The 18,237-nt window shown below is 47.5% G+C and overlaps 1 protein-coding gene and 1 pseudogene across 1 annotated transcript in view; both read left to right on the top strand.

The window, feature by feature from the left end:
• Positions 1-18,237, top strand: part of znf438 (zinc finger protein 438) — a 341,546-nt gene that overhangs the window by 290,264 nt on the left and 33,045 nt on the right. The gene's annotated exons all lie outside the window — the stretch shown is intronic.
• LOC119966723 lies at positions 9,616-9,781 on the top strand (annotated as a pseudogene).

Here is an 18,237-nt window from a genome sequence, read left to right as displayed (position 1 = left end):
ACTCACCACCCTCTGTGTGAAAGAATTGCCCCTCTGGACCCTTTTCTATTTCTCCCATATCACCTTAAACCTCTGCCCTCTAGTTTTAGACTCCCCTACCTTTGAAATGAAAATGAAAATCACTTATTGTCACGAGTAGGCTTTAATGAAGTTACTGTGAAAAGCCCCTAGTCGCCACATTCCGGCGCCTGTTCGGGGAGGCTGGTACGGGAATTGAACCGTGCTGCTAGCCTGCCTTGGTCTGCTTTAAAAGCCAGCGATTTAGCCCAGTGTGCTAAACCAGCCCCTTTGGGAAAAGATGTTTACTATCTACCTTGTATATGCCCCTCATTATTTTATAAACCTCTATAACTTCACCCCTAAGCCTCCTACGGTCCAGGGAAAATGTCCCAGTCTATCTAGTCTCTCCGTATAACTGAAACCATCAAGTCCCAGTAACATCCTAGTAAATCTTTTCTGTATTCTTTCTAGTTTAATAGTATCCTTTCTATAATAGGGTGACCAGAACTGTATACCGTATTCCAAGTGTAGCCTTACTAATGTCTTGTACAACTTCAACAAGACGTCCCAACTCCTGTATTCAATGTTCTGACCAATGAAACCAAGCATGTCGAATGCCATCTTCACCACCCTGTCCACTTGTGACTCCACTTTCAAGGAGCTATGAACCTGTACTCAGAGATCTCTTTGTTCTGTAACTCACCCAACACTGTATCATTAACTGAGTAGGTCCACCGGGCAGCACAGTGGCGCAAGTGGTTAGCACTGCAGCCTCACAGCGCCAAGGTCACAGGTTCGATCCCGGCTCTGGGTCACTGTCCATGTGGAGTTTGCACATTCTCCCCATGTTTGCTTGGGTTTTGCCCCCACAACCTGTATTCAATGGAGCTTGTTAATTAGTTAATTGCATTAGGCCAGTTTTCCGAGGCGAGAGTCACAGCATAAATAGGAGCTAGTTACAGTGCAGACTTTGTTTGCACTGGAGTGCTGAGCTTGTGGCATTTGAGTGCTACAGTGAGAGTTTGGTGACTGAGGGAGTTAGGTGAGGAGGGAGTAAGGTGCTCCTTACATTTCATTTCCTATATTTATCAAAGAGCGTGAAGGGAGCCAGAAGTTTAGAGTACAGCTGACTGGAAGCAGAGTCGGAGGTCCACTGGTCCACGGGGCAGCTAATTCTGTAAAGTAAGAGGGGATGGAGGCTAGGGCAGTTGCATGCTCCTCCTGTAGGATGTGGGTGGTGAGGGATACCACTGGTGTCCCCGCTGACTATACCTGCGGGAAGTGCACCCAACTCCAGCTCCTCAGAGACCGTGTTAAGGAACTGGAGCTGGAGCTGGATGAACTTCGGATCATCCGGGAGGCAGAGGGGGTTATCGAGAAGAGTTACAGGTAGGTAGTCACACCAAAGGTACTGGACAAGAGTAGCTGGGTTACAGTCAGGGGAAAGAAAACTAACAGGCAGACAGTGCAGGGATCCCTCATGGCCATTCCCCTTCAAAACAAGTATACCGTTTTGGATTCTGTTGGGGGGGATGACCTACCGGGGGAAGGCCCCAGCGGCCAGGTCTCTGGCACTGAGTCTGGCTCTGGGGCTCAGAAGGGAAGGGGGGAGCATAGAAAAGCAATAGTAATAGGAGATTCAATGGTTAGGGGAATAGATAGGAGATTCTGTGGTCGCGAGCGAGACCCCCGAAAGGTATGTTGCCTCCCGGATGCCAGGGCCAGGGATGTCTCGGATCGTGTCTTCAGGATCCTGAAGGGGGAGGGTGAGCAGCCAGAAGTCATGGTGCACATTGGTACCAACGACGTAGGTAGGAAAAAGGGTGTGGAGGTAATGAACAAGTTTAGGGAGTTAGGCTGGAAGTTAAAGGCCAGGACAGACAGAGTTGTCATCTCTGGTTTGTTGCCGGTGCCACGTGATAGCGAGGCTAGGAATAGGGAGAGAGTGCAGTTGAGCACGTGGCTGCAGGAATGGTGTAGGAGGGAGGGCTTCAGGTATTTGGATAATTGGAGCGCATTCTGGGGAAGGTGGGACCTGTACAAGCAGGACGGGTTGCATCTGAACCAGAGGGGCACCAATAGCCTGGGGGGGAGGTTTTCTAGTACTTTTTGGGAGGGTTTAAACTAATTTGGCAGGGGAATGGGAACCGGATCTGTAGTCCAGCAACTAAGGAAGCCGATATTCAGGACGCCAAAGCATGTAGTGATGCAGTGGGGAAGGTAACACTGACAAAGGAGAGTACTTGCAGGCAAGGAGGTGGGTTGAAGTGTGTATACTTTAATGCAAGAAGCATCAGGAATAAGGTGGGTGAACTAAAGGCATGGATCGGTACTTGGGACTACGATGTGGTGGCCATCACGGAAACTTGGATAGAAGAGGGGCAGAAATGGTTGTTGGAGGTCCCTGGTTATAGATGTTTCAACAAGATTAGGGAGGATGGTAAAAGAGGTGGGGGGTAGCATTGTTAATTAGAGATAGTATAACATCTGCAGAAAGGCAGTTCGAGGGGGATCTGCCTACTGAGGTAATATGGGTTGAAGTCAGAAATAGGAAAGGAGCAGTCACCTTGTTGGGAGTTTTCTATAGGCCCCCCAATAGCAGCAGAGATGTGGAGGAACAGATTGGGAAACAGATTTTGGAAAGGTGCAGAAGTCACAGGGTAGTAGTCATGGGTGACTTCAACTTCCCAAACATTGAGTGGAAACTCTTTAGATCAAATAGTTCGGATGGGGTAGTGTTTGTGCAGTGTGTCCAGGAAACTTTTCTAACACAGTATGTAGATTGTCCGACCAGAGGGGAGGCCATATTGGATTTAGTACTTGGTAATGAACCAGGGCAGGTGATAGATTTGTTAGTGGGGGAGCATTTTGGAGATAGTGACCACAATTCTGTGACTTTCACCTTAGTTATGGAGCGGGATAGGTGCGTGCAACAGGGCAAGGTTTATAATTGGGGGAAGGGTAAATACAATGCTGTCAGACAAGAATTGAAGTGCAGAAGTTGGGAACATAGGTTGTCAGGGAAGGACACAAGTGAAATGTGGAACTTGTTCAAGGAACAGGTACTGCATGTCTTTGATATGTATGTCCCTGTCAGGCAGGGAAGAGATGGTCGAGTGAGGGAACCATGGTTGACAAGAGAGGTTGAATGTCTTGTTAAGAGGAAGAAGGAGACTTGTGTAAGGCTGAAGAAACAAGGTTCAGGCAGGGCGCTGGAGGGATACAAGATAGCCAGGAGGGAACTGAAGAAAGGGATTAGGAGAGCTAAGAGAGGGCATGAAAAATCTTTGGCAGGTAGGATCAAGGAAAACCCCAAGGCCTTTTACACATATGTGAGAAATATGAGAATGACTAGAGCGAGGGTAGGTCCGATCAAGGACAGTAGCGGGAGATTGTGTATTGAGTCTGAAGAGATAGGAGAGGTCTTGAACAAGTATTTTTCTTCAGTATTTACAAACGAGGGGGGCCATATTGTTGGAGAGGACAGTGTGAAACAAACTGATAAGCTCAAGGAGATACTTGTCAGGAAGGAAGATGTGTTGCGTGTTTTGAAAAACTTGAGGATAGACAAGTCCCCCGGGCCTGACGGGATATATCCAAGGATTCTATGGGAAGCAAGAAATTAAATTGCAGAGCCGTTGGCAATTATCTTTTCGTCCTCGCTGTCAACAGGGGTGGTACCAGAGGATTGGAGAGTGGCGAATGTCGTGCCCCTGTTCAAAAAAGGGAATAGGGATAACCCTGGGAATTACAGGCCAGTTAGTCTTACTTCGGTGGTAGGCAAAGTAATGGAAAGGGTACTGAGGGATAGGATTTCTGAGCATCTGGAAAGGCACTGCTTGATTAGGGATAGTCAGCACGGATTTGTGAGGGGTAGGTCTTGCCTTACAAGTCTTATTGACTTCTTTGAGGAGGTGACCAAGCATGTGGATGAAGGTAAAGCAGTGGATGTAGTATACATGGATTTTAGTAAGGCATTTGATAAGGTTCCCCATGGTAGGCTTGTGCAGAAAGTAAAGAGGCATGGGATAGTGGGAAATTTGGCCAGTTGGATAACGAACTGGCTAACCGATAGAAGACAGAGAGTTGTGGTGGATGGCAAATATTCAGCCTGGAGCCCAGTTATCAGTGGTGTACCGCAGGGATCAGTTCTGGGTCCTCTGCTGTTTGTGATTTTCATTAACGACTTGGATGAGGGAGTTGAAGGGTGGGTTAGTACATTTGCAGATGATACGAAGATTGGTGGAGTTGTGGATAGTGAGGAGGACTGTTGTCGGCTTCAAAGAGACATAGATAGAATGCAGAGCTGGGCTGAGAAGTGGCAGATGGAGTTTAACCCTGACAAGTGTGAGGTTGTCCATTTTGGAAGGACAAATATGAATGCGGAAATATGAACGGTAGGGTTCTTGGCAATGTGGAGGAGCAGAGAGATCTTGGGGTCTATGTTCATAGATCATTGAAAGTTGCCACTCAAGTGGATAGAGCTGTGAAGAAGGCCTATGGTGTGCTAGCGTTCATTAGCAGAGGGATTGAATTTAAGAGCTGTGAGGTGATGATGCAGCCGTACAAAACCTTGGTCAGGCCACATTTGGAGTACCGTGTGCAGTTCTGGTCGCCTCATTTTAGGAAGGATGTGGAAGCTTTGAAAAAGGTGCAAAGGAGATTTACCAGGATGTTGCCTGGAATGGAGAGTAGGTCATACGAGGAAAGGTTGAGGGTGCTAGGCCTTTTCTCATTAGAACGGAGAAGGATGAGGGGCGACTTGATAGAGGTTTATAAGATGATTAGGGGAATAGATAGAGTAGACAGTCAGAGACTTTTTCCCCGGGTGGAACACACCATTACAAGGGGACATAAATTTAAGATAAATGGTGGAAGATATAGAGGGGATGTCAGAGGTAGGTTCTTTACCCAGAGAGTAGTGGGGGCATGGAATGCACTGCCTGTGGAAGTAGTTGAGTCGGAAACGTTAGGGACCTTCAAGCGGCTATTGGATAGGTACATGGATTAGGGTAGAATAATGGAGAGTAGGTTAACTTCTTAAGGGCAGCACGGTAGCATTGTGGATAGCACAATTGCTTCACAGCTCCAGGGTCCCAGGTTCGATTTCGACTTGGGTCACTGTCTGTGTGGAGTCTGCACATCCTCCCCGTGTGTGCGTGGGTTTCCTCCGGGTGCTCCGGTTTCCTCCCACAGTCCAAAGATGTGCAGGTTGGGTGGATTGGCCATGAAAAATTGTCCAAAATTCTATGATTAACCTAGGACAAAAGTTTGGCGCAACATCGTGGGCCGAAGGGCCTGTTCTGTGCTGTCTTTCTCTATCTAAACCCAAAAATGTGCAGGTTAAGGGGATTGACAAGCTACATTTCAGACACCTCACCTGTGGCTGTTGACAATTCAAATATCTTTGCCAGGGGACCCGCTATTTCCACCCTAGCCTCCCACAATGTCCTGGGATACATTCCATCAGGTCCTGGGGATTTCATGCTCTGCTTTAACATTTCCAACAACACCTTCTCTAATGTATACACACCTCAAGACATCACTATTTATTTGCTCAAGTTCCCTAACATCCATGCCTTTCTCAACAGTAAATACTGATGAGAAATATTCATTCAGGATCTCACCCACCTCTTGCGGATCCGTACATATGACCTTGTAGATCCTTAAGAGGGCCTAGAAGGAGGCCATTTGGCCCATCGAGTCTGCACCGACCCACTTAAGCCCTCATTTCCACCTATTCCCATAACCCAGTAACCCCTCCTCACCTTTTTTGGACACTAAGGGCAATTTAGTATGGCCAATTCACCTAACCTGCATGTCTTTGGACTGTGGGAGGAAACCGGAGCACCCGGAGGAAACCCACGCAGACACGGCGAGAACGTGCAGACTCCGGACAGACAGTGACCCAGCGAGGAATCAAACCTGGGACCCTGGTGCTGTGAAGTCACAGTGCTTGCCACGTGTTCTACCGTGCTGCCCTATAACTTATTGTTACAAGTAGGCTTCAATGAAGTTACTGTGAAAAGCCCCTAGTCACCACATTCCGGCGCCTGCTTGGGGAGGCCGGTAAGGGAATTGCTCCCGCGCTGCTGGCCTTGTTCTGCACTACAAGCCAGCTGTTTAGCCCACTGTGCTAAACCAGCCCCTGTTCTCTCCTATTCTCTCCTTAGAAGAAGCTCTTTGGATTTTCCTTTGCCTTATCTGCCAAAGCAATCTCATGTCCCCTTTTTGCCCTCCTGATTACTCTCTCAACTCTACTCCAACAACCTCTATACTCTTCAAGGGATTTACTTGATCCCAGCTGCCTATGCATGTCATATGCCTCCTCCTTTTAATGCGTCAATATCCTGAGGATTCCAGGGTTCCCTAGTACTCCCAGCCTCGCCTTCACTCTAAAAGCAATGTGCTTATCCTGAACCCTGGTTAACACACTTTTGAAAGCCTCCCACTTACCAGCCGTCCTTTTGTTGGCCAACAGACCACCCCCCCCATCAACTTTTGAAAATTTGTGTCTAACACCATCAAAATTGGTCTTGCCCCAATTTAGAATTTTAACTTTTGGGTCAGAACTATCATTCTCCATAGCTATCTTAAAACTAATGCAATTATGGTCACTGGTCCCAAAGTGATCCCTCACTAACGCTTCTGTGACCTGCCCTTCCTTATTTCCCAAGAGGAGGTCAGGTTTTACCCCCTCTCTATTCGGGCCATCCACATACTGAATGAGAAATTCCTCCTGAATACATTCAACAATTTCTCTCCATCCAAGTCCCTAATGCTACGGCTGTCCCAGTCAATGTTGGGAAAGTTAAAGTCCCTAACTATTACCACCCTATTTTTCTTGCAGCTATCTGTAATCTCCTTTCATATTTGCTCCTCAATTTCCCGCTGACTATTTGGGGCCTGTAGTACAATCCTATCAAAGTGATCTCTCCCTCCTTATTTTTCAGTTCTCCCATGCCCTGAGTTCATCTACCTTGCCCGTCAGGCCTCTTGCATTGAAATAAATGCAGTTTAGTCTAGACTTCCCTTGCTCTTTGCCCTGCTTTCTCAGACCATCTGTCCAGTCATGTTTTGTGCACTCTCGCTGTGTTCTATTTCTCTTAGCCTTCGAGTTGTTCACTGAGTTCTCCACAGTCTCTGTGCCCCTTTTTGATTTTGGTTTCTCCGCCATTCACTTTTCCCTTACTGTCTTTTGTTTCTAGAACATAGAACATACAGTGCAGAAGGAGGCCATTCGGCCCATCGAGTCTGCACTGACCCACTTAAGCCCTCACTTCTCCCCTATCCCCATAACCCAATAACCTTTCCTAACCTTTTTTGGTCACTAAGGGCAATTTATCATGGCCAATCCACCTAACCCGCACGTCTTTGGACTGTGGGAGGAAACTGGAGCACCCGGAGAAAACCCACGCAGACACGGGGAAAACGTGCAGACTCTGCTCAGACAGTGACCCAGCAGGGAATCGAACCTGCGACCCTGGCGCTGAAGCCACAGTGCTAATCACTTGTGCTACTGTGCTGCCCCCACTTTACTTCCCTTCGATTCCCTGCATTGGTTCCCATCCCCCTGCCACATTAGTTTAAACCCTCCCCAACAGCACTAGCAAACACTCCTCCTGGGCCATTGGTTCCAGTCCTGCCCAGATGCAGGCCCCACCTGCCCCAGAACCTGTCCCAGGAATTTGAATCCCTCTCACACCATCTCTCAAACCACATATTCATCTTATCTATCCTGACATTCCTACTCTGACTAGCAAATGGCACTGGTACCATTCCTGAGATTACTACCTTTGAGTCCTACTTTTTAGTTGAACGCCTGACTCCCTAAATTCAGCCTGTAGGAACTCAACATGTTTTAACCTATACGGCTGGTGCCTATACGCACCATGACGGCTGGTTGTTCACCCTCCCCCTCCAGAATGTTCTGCAGCCGTTCCGAGACATTCTTGACCCTTGCACCAGGGAGGCAACATACCATTCTGGAGTCTCATTTGTGTCCACAGAAACGCTTGTCTATTCCCCTTACAATTGAATCCCCTTTCACTATAGCTCTGCTACTCTTTTTCCTGCCCTCCTGTGAAGCAGAGCCAGCCACGCTGCCATGAACCTGGCTGCTGCCACCCTCCCTTTGTGAGCCATCTCCCTCAACAGTATCCAAAATGTGGAGATGCCGGCGTTGGACTGGGGTGAGCACAGTAAGAAGTCTTACAACACCAGGTTAAAGTCCAACAGGTTTGTTTCAAACACTAGCTTTCGGAGCACTGCTCCATTCACCTGAGGAAGGAGCAGTGCACCGAAAGCTAATGTTTGAAACAAACATGTTGGACTTTAACCTGGTGTTGTAAGACTTCCTACAAAATGGTATATCTGTTTTGGAGGGGCAGCACGGTAGTGCAGTGGTTAGCACTGGTGCCTCACAGCACTGAGGTCCCAGGATCGATCCTGGCTCTGGGTCACTGTCCGTGTGGAGTTTGCACATTCTCCCCGTGTTTGCATAGGTTTCGCCCTCACAACCCAAAGATGTGCAGGGTAGGTGGATTGGCCACGCTAAATTGCCCCTCAATTGGAAAAAAATTAATTGAGCACTCTAAATTTACAAAGAATAAATAATAAAATATCTGTTTTGGAGGGAGATGACCACAGGGGATCCCTGCACTGCCTTCCTACTCTTCCTCTGTCTGCTGGTCACCCATTCCCTATCTTCCTCAGTAATTTTAATCTGTGGTGTGACCAATTTACTCAACGTGCTATCCATGATTTCCTCAGCATCGCGGATGTTCCAAAGTGAATCCACCTGCACTCCAAAGCCGCCAAGTGGTCTGACAGGAGCTGCAGTTGGACACACTTCCTGCACATGATGAAGTCAGGAACACCTGAATTCCCACATCGCACAGGAAGAGCTTGACATGGGTCTGGGATCTCCTGCCATGACTTCACCCTTTTGTTAGCTTCACAATAGTGCCAAGAGTGAATGAGAGAAAATAAAATAGAAAATAAAAACTACATACCCAGTCACCAGCTAATCACTTACCTGCTGGCCCAGATATCCTTCTTTACCCTTGCTTGTCCTCTTCACAGTGCCTTTTTGTTTGATTTGAGGAGGAGGGAAGCACTAATGTAGTGTTTCGGGCTCATCCGCTCCTTGACACCAGTTCTTCAGCTACCCACAGTGCAGTTGAGGTGACTGAGTTGACTTCTCCCAGAATCCTCTTCTGCCGCCTCTGCTGGATGACGATCTTCCTTCTGTTCATCACTCAAGGAGTTCTTCGGGGCGAGATACGAGTTGAGTGAGAAGCATCAAGTGAATGTTCACGACTTCATCAGAAGAAAACCATTTGCACATGTGCCAGTCCCAAGAAAGGAGCCTTTGTGTCAAGCTAGTGATAACTCTTCACTGATTTATGTGTCTGTAAATATATTGCTGTGTGAAGAAATGTTGGGAAATTGAATCATCATCTTGTGTTTGTATTGAGATCTTTTTGTCTGCTGTAATCATAGAATCACTACAGTGCAGAAGGAGGCCATTCAGCCCATCGAGTCTGCAGAGGATATACCTCATTTTTCCTGTTTAATAAATATTTTTTCTTTGTGTTAGAAGTTTATCTGCAAATCGCTTCTTAGCCTTTTGGCTAAGATCAAGTGTCAGATCAAGTCCAAGATTTTTTTTTTTTTTTTATAAATTTAGAGTACCCAATTATTTTTTCCAATTAAGGGGCAATTTAGAGTGGCCAATTCACCTATCCTGCACATTTTTGGGTTGTGGGGGCGAAACCCACGCAGACACGGGGAGAATGTGCAAACTCCACACAGACAGTGACCCAGGGCCGGGATTCGAACCCGGGTCCTCAGCGCCGTAGGCAGCAATGCTAACCACTGTGCCACCGTGCTGCCCCAGATCAAGTCCAAGATGAGGTGTAATGCCTTTTCTTGTCAGCTTGGATCATGTATGTCTCCCTTGTGGAGACCATGAATTGGGTTCAATTTGAATTTGAATTGTTTTTTGGAGTAAGCAATGAGGTGGATTAAGGGTTTGCCCTGTCCACTCTGCGAATTGGCTTTGTAATGTAAAGATGGGATAAAAAAATATATATTTTTATCAGAACATTCCTGTGAATTTGTCCAGTAACTTGCCTCCACGGTTTTCAAAATAAAAGTTAAAATCTATCAAGCCAGGTTTCACTTGATCAGACTTGTCCAGTAATCATAACACTGAACAGTCAAAATTACTTTTTGCCACTGTTTAATCTTGTAAAATTTTGGGACAATTACAATTGTCAGATGGAGTGCTGATGTTAATGGGGCTGCTTAGTTCAGATTAGCTACAAATAATGCTGAATACAAGTATGTTGCCACAGTTTTCACATAGTGATGTCCCGGAGGACTGGAGAATAGCCAATGTTCCTTTGTTTAAGAAGGGTAACAAGGATAATCCAGGGAACTACAGGCCGGTGAGCCTTGCGTCAGTGGTAGGGAAATTACTGGAGAGAATTCTTCGAGACAGGAACTACTCCCATTTGGAAGCAAGTGGACATATTAGCGAGAGGCAGCACAGTTTTGTGAAGGGGAGGTTGTGTCTCACTAATTTGATTGAGTTTTTTTGAGGAGGTCACAAAGATGATTGATGCAGGTAGGGCAGTGGATATTGTTTACATGGACTTCAGTAAGGTCTTTGACAAGGTCCCTCATGGTAGACTGGTACGAAAGGTGAAGTCACACGGGATCAGAGGTGAGCTGGCAAGATGGATACAGAACTGGCTAGGTCATAGAAGGCAGAGAGTAGCAATGGAAGGGTGCTTTTCTGATTGGAAGGCTGTGAGTAGTGGTGTTCCGCAGGGATCAGTGCTGGGACCTTTGCTGTTCGTAGTATATATAAATGATTTGGAGGAAAATGTAACTGGTTACATTAGTAAGTTTGCGGATGACACAAAGGTTGGTGGAATTGCAGATAGCGATGAGGACTGTCAGAGGATACAGCAGGATTTAGATCGTTTGGAGACTTGGGCGGAGAGATGGCAGATGGAGTTTAATCCAGACAAATGTGAGATAATGCATTTTGGAAGGTCTAATGCAGGTAGGGAATATACAGTGAATGGTAGAAACCTCAAGAGCATTGACAGTCAGAGATCTAGGTGTACAGGTCCACAGGTCACTGAAAGGGGCAACACAGGTGGGGAAGGTAGTCAAGAAGGCATACGGCATGCTTGCCTTCATTGGCCGTGGCATTGAGTATAAAAATTGGCAAGTCATGTTGCAACTGTATAGAAACTTAGTTAGGCCACGCTTGGAATATAGTGTTCAATTCTGGTCGTCACACTACCAGAAGGATGTGGAGGCTTTAGAGAGGGTGCAGAAGAGATTTACCAGGATGTTGCCTGGTATAGAGGGCATTAGCTATGATGAAAGGTTGAATAAACCCGGTTTGTTCTCACTGGAACGGGAGGTTGAGGGGCGACCTGATAGAGGTCTACAAAATTATGAGGGGCATAGACAGAGTGGATAGTCAGAGACTTTTTCCCAGGGTAGAGGGGCCAATTACTAGGGGGCATAGATTTAAGGTGCGAGAGGCAAGGTTTAGAGGAGATGTATGAGGCAAGTTTTTTACAGAGTGTAGTGGGTGCCTGGAACTTGCTGCCGGAGGAGGTGGTGGAAGCAGGGACAATAGTGACGTTTAAGGGGCATCTTGACAAATACATGAATAGGATGGGAATAGAGGGATACGGATCCCAGAAGTTAGAAGATTTTAGTTTAGACAGGCAGCATGGTCGGCCCAGGCTTGGAGGGCCGAAGGGCCTGTTCCTGTGCTGTACCTTTCTTTGTTCTTTGTTATTAAGTTAATCACAATAAGCAGAAAAACATGAAACTTAACAAAGGAGAGATATATACTCAGTTTATTCTGGAATGCCGGTCTGCGATCCTCCATCTGACCGTTGTCTTCTGTTGATTGTAATCTACCTTCTTCCTGCTGATCTTCCTTAAGATGTGTGCCAAATGGTCCCAAGTCTCTTTCTTTTCGATCAAACCCATGCATGATCAGTGGCGTTCCTGAGCTCTGATTGTTTTGCGCACCGCATGATTGAACTCTTGAGTGGTTTCTTATTGATGAAGGTCTTCTTCTGCAGTCACTTTTTGTTATCTCCTGACCATTTCCCTAAGGTGCCAGCCACCTGTGGGATGTCCCTCTCATTACAGTTTTTCCCAGTTATTTCATTGACGTTTTCTGGTTCTGAGATAATGTGGCACCTCAAAGTATTGTTGGTATCGACTTGCTTGAGATGGGAGCATGTGGTGTCAATGGATTAATGATTACCTTCCCAAATCTCTAATGGGTCGATAAATGTCCTGTAGAATTTGCATTAAACCAGCTGCTTATCGGTATGTTGCTGGTGTACGATCTCGTAGGGACTACTAGTATTTGGAACAAAGCTAATTAAGAAGGTATGGTTCAATGATTACAAAAACTATCTTCAACCACCGAAGGCATAGAGAGCCCATCCCTGGCATTTCAATGTATACACCACATCCATGGCCGTAACCATTTTGTTCTTGCCGTGTTCAGTATAGGTCGGCGAGGCCCTGATGACAGTTTCTAGGAAAAATTTCAGGACCCACAAACCTCCTTGTAGATGAAATGAAATGAAAATCGCTTATTGTCACAAGTAGGCTTCAAATGAAGTTACTGCGAAAAGGCACTAGTTGCCACATTCCAGCGCCTGTTCGGGGAGGCTGGTACGGGAATTGAACCCGCGCTGCTGGCCTGCCTCGGTCTGCTTTAAAAGCCAGCTATTTAGCCCTGTGCTAAACCAGTCCCTGATGAGGTCGGAGAGGTGTTTGATGCCCCTGCAATGAGCCAGGTGCCCAGTAGCCAGTTTAGTGATACCTTGGATGTTGTCACAGAGCATTTTGCCGTGCCACCTGTGCCCAGACCCTTACCACCTTTCTACCCGACATGATCTGCACTGAAAGGAATGCCTCGACACTGAACGGTGAGCAGCACGGTAGCACAAGTGGATAGAACTGTGGCTTCACAGCGCCAGGGTCCCAGGTTCGATTCCCCGCTGGGTCACTGTCTGTGCGGAGTCTGCACGTTCTCTCTGTGTCTGCGTGGGTTTCCTCCGGGTGCTCCGGTTTCCTCCCACAGTCCAAAGATGTGCAGGTTAGGTGGATTGGCCATGATAAATTGCCCTTAGTGACCAAGAAAAGGTTTGGAGGGGTTATTGGTTTACGGGAATAGGGTGGAAGTGAGGGTTTAAGTGAGTCCGTGCAGACTCGATGGGCTGAATGGCCTCCTTCTGCACTGTATGTTTTACTTCACACCTAAAATCTAACAAAATATCTATAAAAATCCGTGCGTAAGGACAATCAGTGTTAAAGCTGAGGTAGCAAGATACACTTATAAAATGCAGCATGAAGCATTCAATTGATACATGCTCACAAGAAATAAAAGTAAAAAGAACTACCTGGCTAAAAAACCTGAAAACTAATAGAACAAAAGGTTACATAAATTTGTTACACGTTTTGAAAGAAAACAACTACTTTTCTTGAAGGTTAGAAGTTAAAACACAAGTATAGCTTTGCACAGCCTAGGGTCATGTGGTTTATTTTCACCTGTCAGATAAGAATACAGTCAAATGTAACATAATAGTGTACTCTATGGACCATAATTACAAAGAATATAACTTGATTGATTAAAATCCCTTGATCACCTAATCATTAAATGTGGCTAAACTGATGAACTATTAAACATTCTTGTAATTACTTTATTGTCTATCCATGAGTCCTTAATAAGCTGGTGCATACCTAAGCGGCAGGTGGCGGAGTTCCCGCGGCTGCCGCCAAGGGGGGGTACTGGATAGGGTGCTCTCGGGGACGTGGGTCGGTGAGGGGATGATCTCGGCAATTAATCAGTTGATGCAGGAAGAGGAGGAGGCCTCGGTAGAGGAGCTCAAAGCGAAGTGGGAGGAGGAACTAGGGGAAGAGATTGAGGATGGAACATGGTCGGACACCCTGGGGAGGGTGAACTTGTCCTCTTCTTGCGCACGGCTCAGCTTAATTCAGCTGAAGGTGCTGCATAGGGCGCACATGACTGGGGCCAGGATGAGCCGGTTCTTTGGAGATGAAGACAGGTGCGGGAGGTGTTCGGGAGGCCTGGTGAACCACACCCACATGTTCTGGGCTTGTCCGGCCTTGGAGTGGTTTTGGAAGGGGGTGGCGGGGACTTTGTCTGAAGTGGTCGGGTCTAGGGTCAGGCCGGGCTGGGGGCTCGCGATCTTTGGGGTAGCTTTGGAGCCGGGAGTGCAGGAGGCGAGAGAGGCCGGCATTCTGACCTTTGCGTCTCTAGTAGCCCGGCGCAGGATTCTGTTACAGTGGAGGGATACCCGGCCCCCGAGTTCGGAGGCCTGGGTCAACGACATGGCTGGGTTTATCAAGCTGGAGAAGGTTAAGTTTGCCCTGAGGGGATCGGTACAGGGGTTCTTTCGGCGGTGGCAGCCCTTTCTTGATTTCCTGGCGAAGGGGTAGAGGCTGGTCAGTCTCAGCAGCAACTTGGGTGGGGGAAGGGTACCTGGGGGGCGGGGGGTGTGTTCGGGGCTGGTTAAGGGGGTTTGTTTTTGCGACGGTGGGCTTGTTATTTTCTTCTTTCTTGTATTGTTATTATTTATTATTCTGTTTTTGGGGGGGGGGGGGAGTTCTTTTCTTGTTTCGGTGTAGAACCACACCTTGTCTACTTTAACTGTGGGGAGAAAATTTGTTGTTGAAAAACTTGAATAAAAATTATTTAAAAAATAAAATAAGCTGGTGCATACCTAAAATTCGATATGGAGATGACTCTTGGTTCTACAGCCTTTCTCAGGAATCTCAAAGATCACACTTTTTATAATATTGCTTACTGATCTCTGCTTCTGTCAGATTAATGACATTTTACCACTCCTGATTATCTCTGGTCCGTATGTGACAAACATTTATTCCAAACTTGACCAGACCACGGTCAACAGTTGCCCATAACCCTACACTCTTGTCTCTTTAAACCTTGGCAGGTTGTTGCCTAAAACTCCATAGGAGGACAGCTTAGATCATTCCAATGCGCGAAATACTCCTGTAATTTCCAATCATCGCACTCTCTAGATCAACTATTGTTGACATAATTGAGCACTTAATTGAGGACCACACCTCTGAGAGTTTCTTCACTAATTTTTCTAGGAGACACTGGCATGTCATTTGTGGATGTAAGGTAATTCACAGGTAAATTCAGTGGCTAGACATGTGTCAGTATTCATGAGAAACCTTGGGCAAAATTCTCTGTTTAGGAGACTAAGTGTTGATGCTGGGAGTGAATTGCATGTGGGTCGCATTCCCATTGGGGGCGCTGTTTGTGGACCAATTCAGGACATGCTAATGAGTCAGCAGTCTGCTGGCGCGAATTCTGAGCAATTCCTGGCCCAGTGGACGTTCCAAAAGCTGGGGTCAGAGTTAGTGCCAAAGATCCTGGCAGCTGGAGCTGTTTTTAAAAAAAATATTTTTATTCAACATTTTTAACATTTTTGCCCCCCCCCCACCACCAACTCCTTAGCAACAACCAAGGCTCCAAAGTGTAAAATGAAGAAACCCCATCTCTGGTGGAACCCATCATCAGTCCCTCTCAGAGCAAGTTTAACGTTTTGTAAGACCAAAAACTCCCAACAGGTCCCCCAGTCACACAAATCCACTGGGGGGAGAAGCTGACCCCCACCCCAACAGGTATCACCTGCAAGGGATCAACGATCGAAGGCCAAGACATTTGCCACCGCTCTCGTCTGCAACTCCGGCAGGTCCCCAAACATGGCCTCTAGGGATCCCAACCCCAGATCCACATTCAAAACCTCGGGCATGTTGGTGAACACTGACTCCCAATACCTCCCCAACTTCGGGCAGGACCAGAACATATGGACATGGTTGACTGGGCTGCTCCTACACCGCTCACACCTATCCTCCATGCCCTCAAACAACCGGCTTATCCTCGCCCTTGTTAGGGGCGCCTTATACACCACTTTTAGCTGAATCTACCACTGCCTCGGGGCATTGACCCTTCGCAGCACCTCGCACCATAATCCTACCTCCTGCACCATCCCCAACTATTCCTCCCACATAGCCTTGATCCCTCCGTCAACTCCTTCTCCTCCTGCATAATCCTATCACAAATCCCTGAGACAACCACATCCCCCCCCCCCCCCCCCCCCCCCCCCCCCAACATTACCTCCTCCAATGAGGAGTGCAGCACCACTGGGAAACTAAAAAGGTCTTTCCCACAAAATTCCGCACCTACATTTACATAAAGCCTTCATCGCGCTTCACCCCAACTCATTAGTACTTGCAAATCTCCTCTCCAGAAACAGATCCTTCATCTCTTTTACCCCTTTCTCCTCCCATCCCCGGAACCTTGCATCCATCACCCCGGCTCAAACCCGTGATTCCCCCCTAATGGCATCACCCTCGACCCTGACCTCAACTTGAAGTGCTGTCGGAATTGCCCCCAAATCCTCAGCATGGCTACCACTCCGGATTCCCAGAATACATCCCTGGGCTAGCGGCAGCAGCGCTATTGCCAGCACCCGCAACCCCGACCCCTTACAGGACCCCTCCTCCACCCGCGCCCACAAAGCCTCCGACTTCTTCTCCAGCCTCGCACTTCCTCTGCATTCGCTGCCCAATAATAGTGCAACAGATTCGAGCAAGCCAGGCCCCCGACTGCTACCCACTTTGGAGCACCACCTTCCTTATCCTCGCCACCTTCCCTGTCCACACAAACATCAAAGCCAGCATATACACCCCTCAAAATAATGCCTTTGGCAAAAAGACCGGCAGACACTGGAATAGGAACAAAAACCGTGGCAAAATATTCACCCTGACTGCCTGCACTCGGCCAGAGAACAACACTGGGAGACTATCCCACCTTCCCAGATCCTCCATTACCTTCCTTGCCAGGCTCGTGAAATTCAGCTTCTGGAGCCGTACCCAATCCTGGCAACCTGTACCCCCAAGTCCCTAAAGTGCATTGTCATCACCCTAAATGGCAACCCAAACCTGCCCCTCCACATGAAGGAGACATAACAAAACATTCACTCTTCCTGAGATTCAATTTATACCCTGAAAACGCCCCAAATTTCCTCGTAAGCCCAAGATGTTCCTCACCGAAGACGCCGGGTCAGTGATATACAGCAATAAATCATCTGCATACAGAGACACTCTATGCTCCAACCCCCCTCACTATCCTCCTCCATAAGCGCAAGCCCCTCAGCGCAATCGGCAAGGGCTCAATCACCAATGCAAACAAGAGGGGGTCATGGGGAACCGCGCCTCGTTCCCCAGAAGTACACCCAACTGTGTCTCATTCATCCACACACAGGCTGTTGAATCTTTATACAGCAATTTTACTCAAGTCACAAACGTAGACCTAATCCTAAATGTGAACCACACTGGGTAAACCACACCAAACCGCATGTTGCGTTTATACAACGCTGCCTTAGCCCATCCGAAGCCTGCTCGTCTCCTTGTCCATTCCGTCATCAAGTCCCATTCCACCTCACCCATCTCAGCACTCTCTCCTTCACCTGGAAATTATGGAAACAGACGATCACCGCCCTCGGTTTCAGTTTGAGTGACCTGTGGGCCCTGTCCAATGGTGCTGGGAGGGCTCCTCTCCCTCCCTATCAGCTTCCCTATCATAGCAGCAAAATATTCTGTAGGCCTCTGGCCCTCCACCACTTCGGACACACCCACAATTCTCCAGGTCTTCAACCTTGGCTCTCAGATCTCTGTTAATCTCTGCCGCACTCCACAGATCCTCATCCTCCGAGGTGAAATGGTCACTTTGCTGTTGCAAGGCCTCCTCCATCCTTTTCATTTTGTCCCCCTGTTCCCACATCGTCGTCAAAGTTCTCACCAACTCCTCTCTCATCGGGGCAAGCATCTCTCCCACCCATGCTTTAAGCAAGGCAATCAACCCCATCTGATGCTTTTCAAAATACTTCAAGAACAGCCATTCAAACTCACCAGTCATCACCTCCGTCATCTTCTCTACCATAATTGGCACGGCCCTACCCAACGGGCTCTCTCCTGCCATCATTCCTCCTGTTACACCCCTCGACACAGTCGGTGGAGGATTTTACTCACTGCTATCTTCCCCATATTCTTCTCACCTGCTTTTGCCATTCTATAAGTCACTAAGACACCCCACAACTCCTCACGAATAAATCTTCA

This window comes from Scyliorhinus canicula, chromosome 5 (assembly GCF_902713615.1).
Source record: "Scyliorhinus canicula chromosome 5, sScyCan1.1, whole genome shotgun sequence".
NCBI classification, from domain to species: Eukaryota; Metazoa; Chordata; class Chondrichthyes; order Carcharhiniformes; family Scyliorhinidae; genus Scyliorhinus; species Scyliorhinus canicula.
The sequence above is the reverse complement of the archived record's forward strand: the minus strand, read 5'-3'. Positions and strand labels throughout refer to the sequence as shown.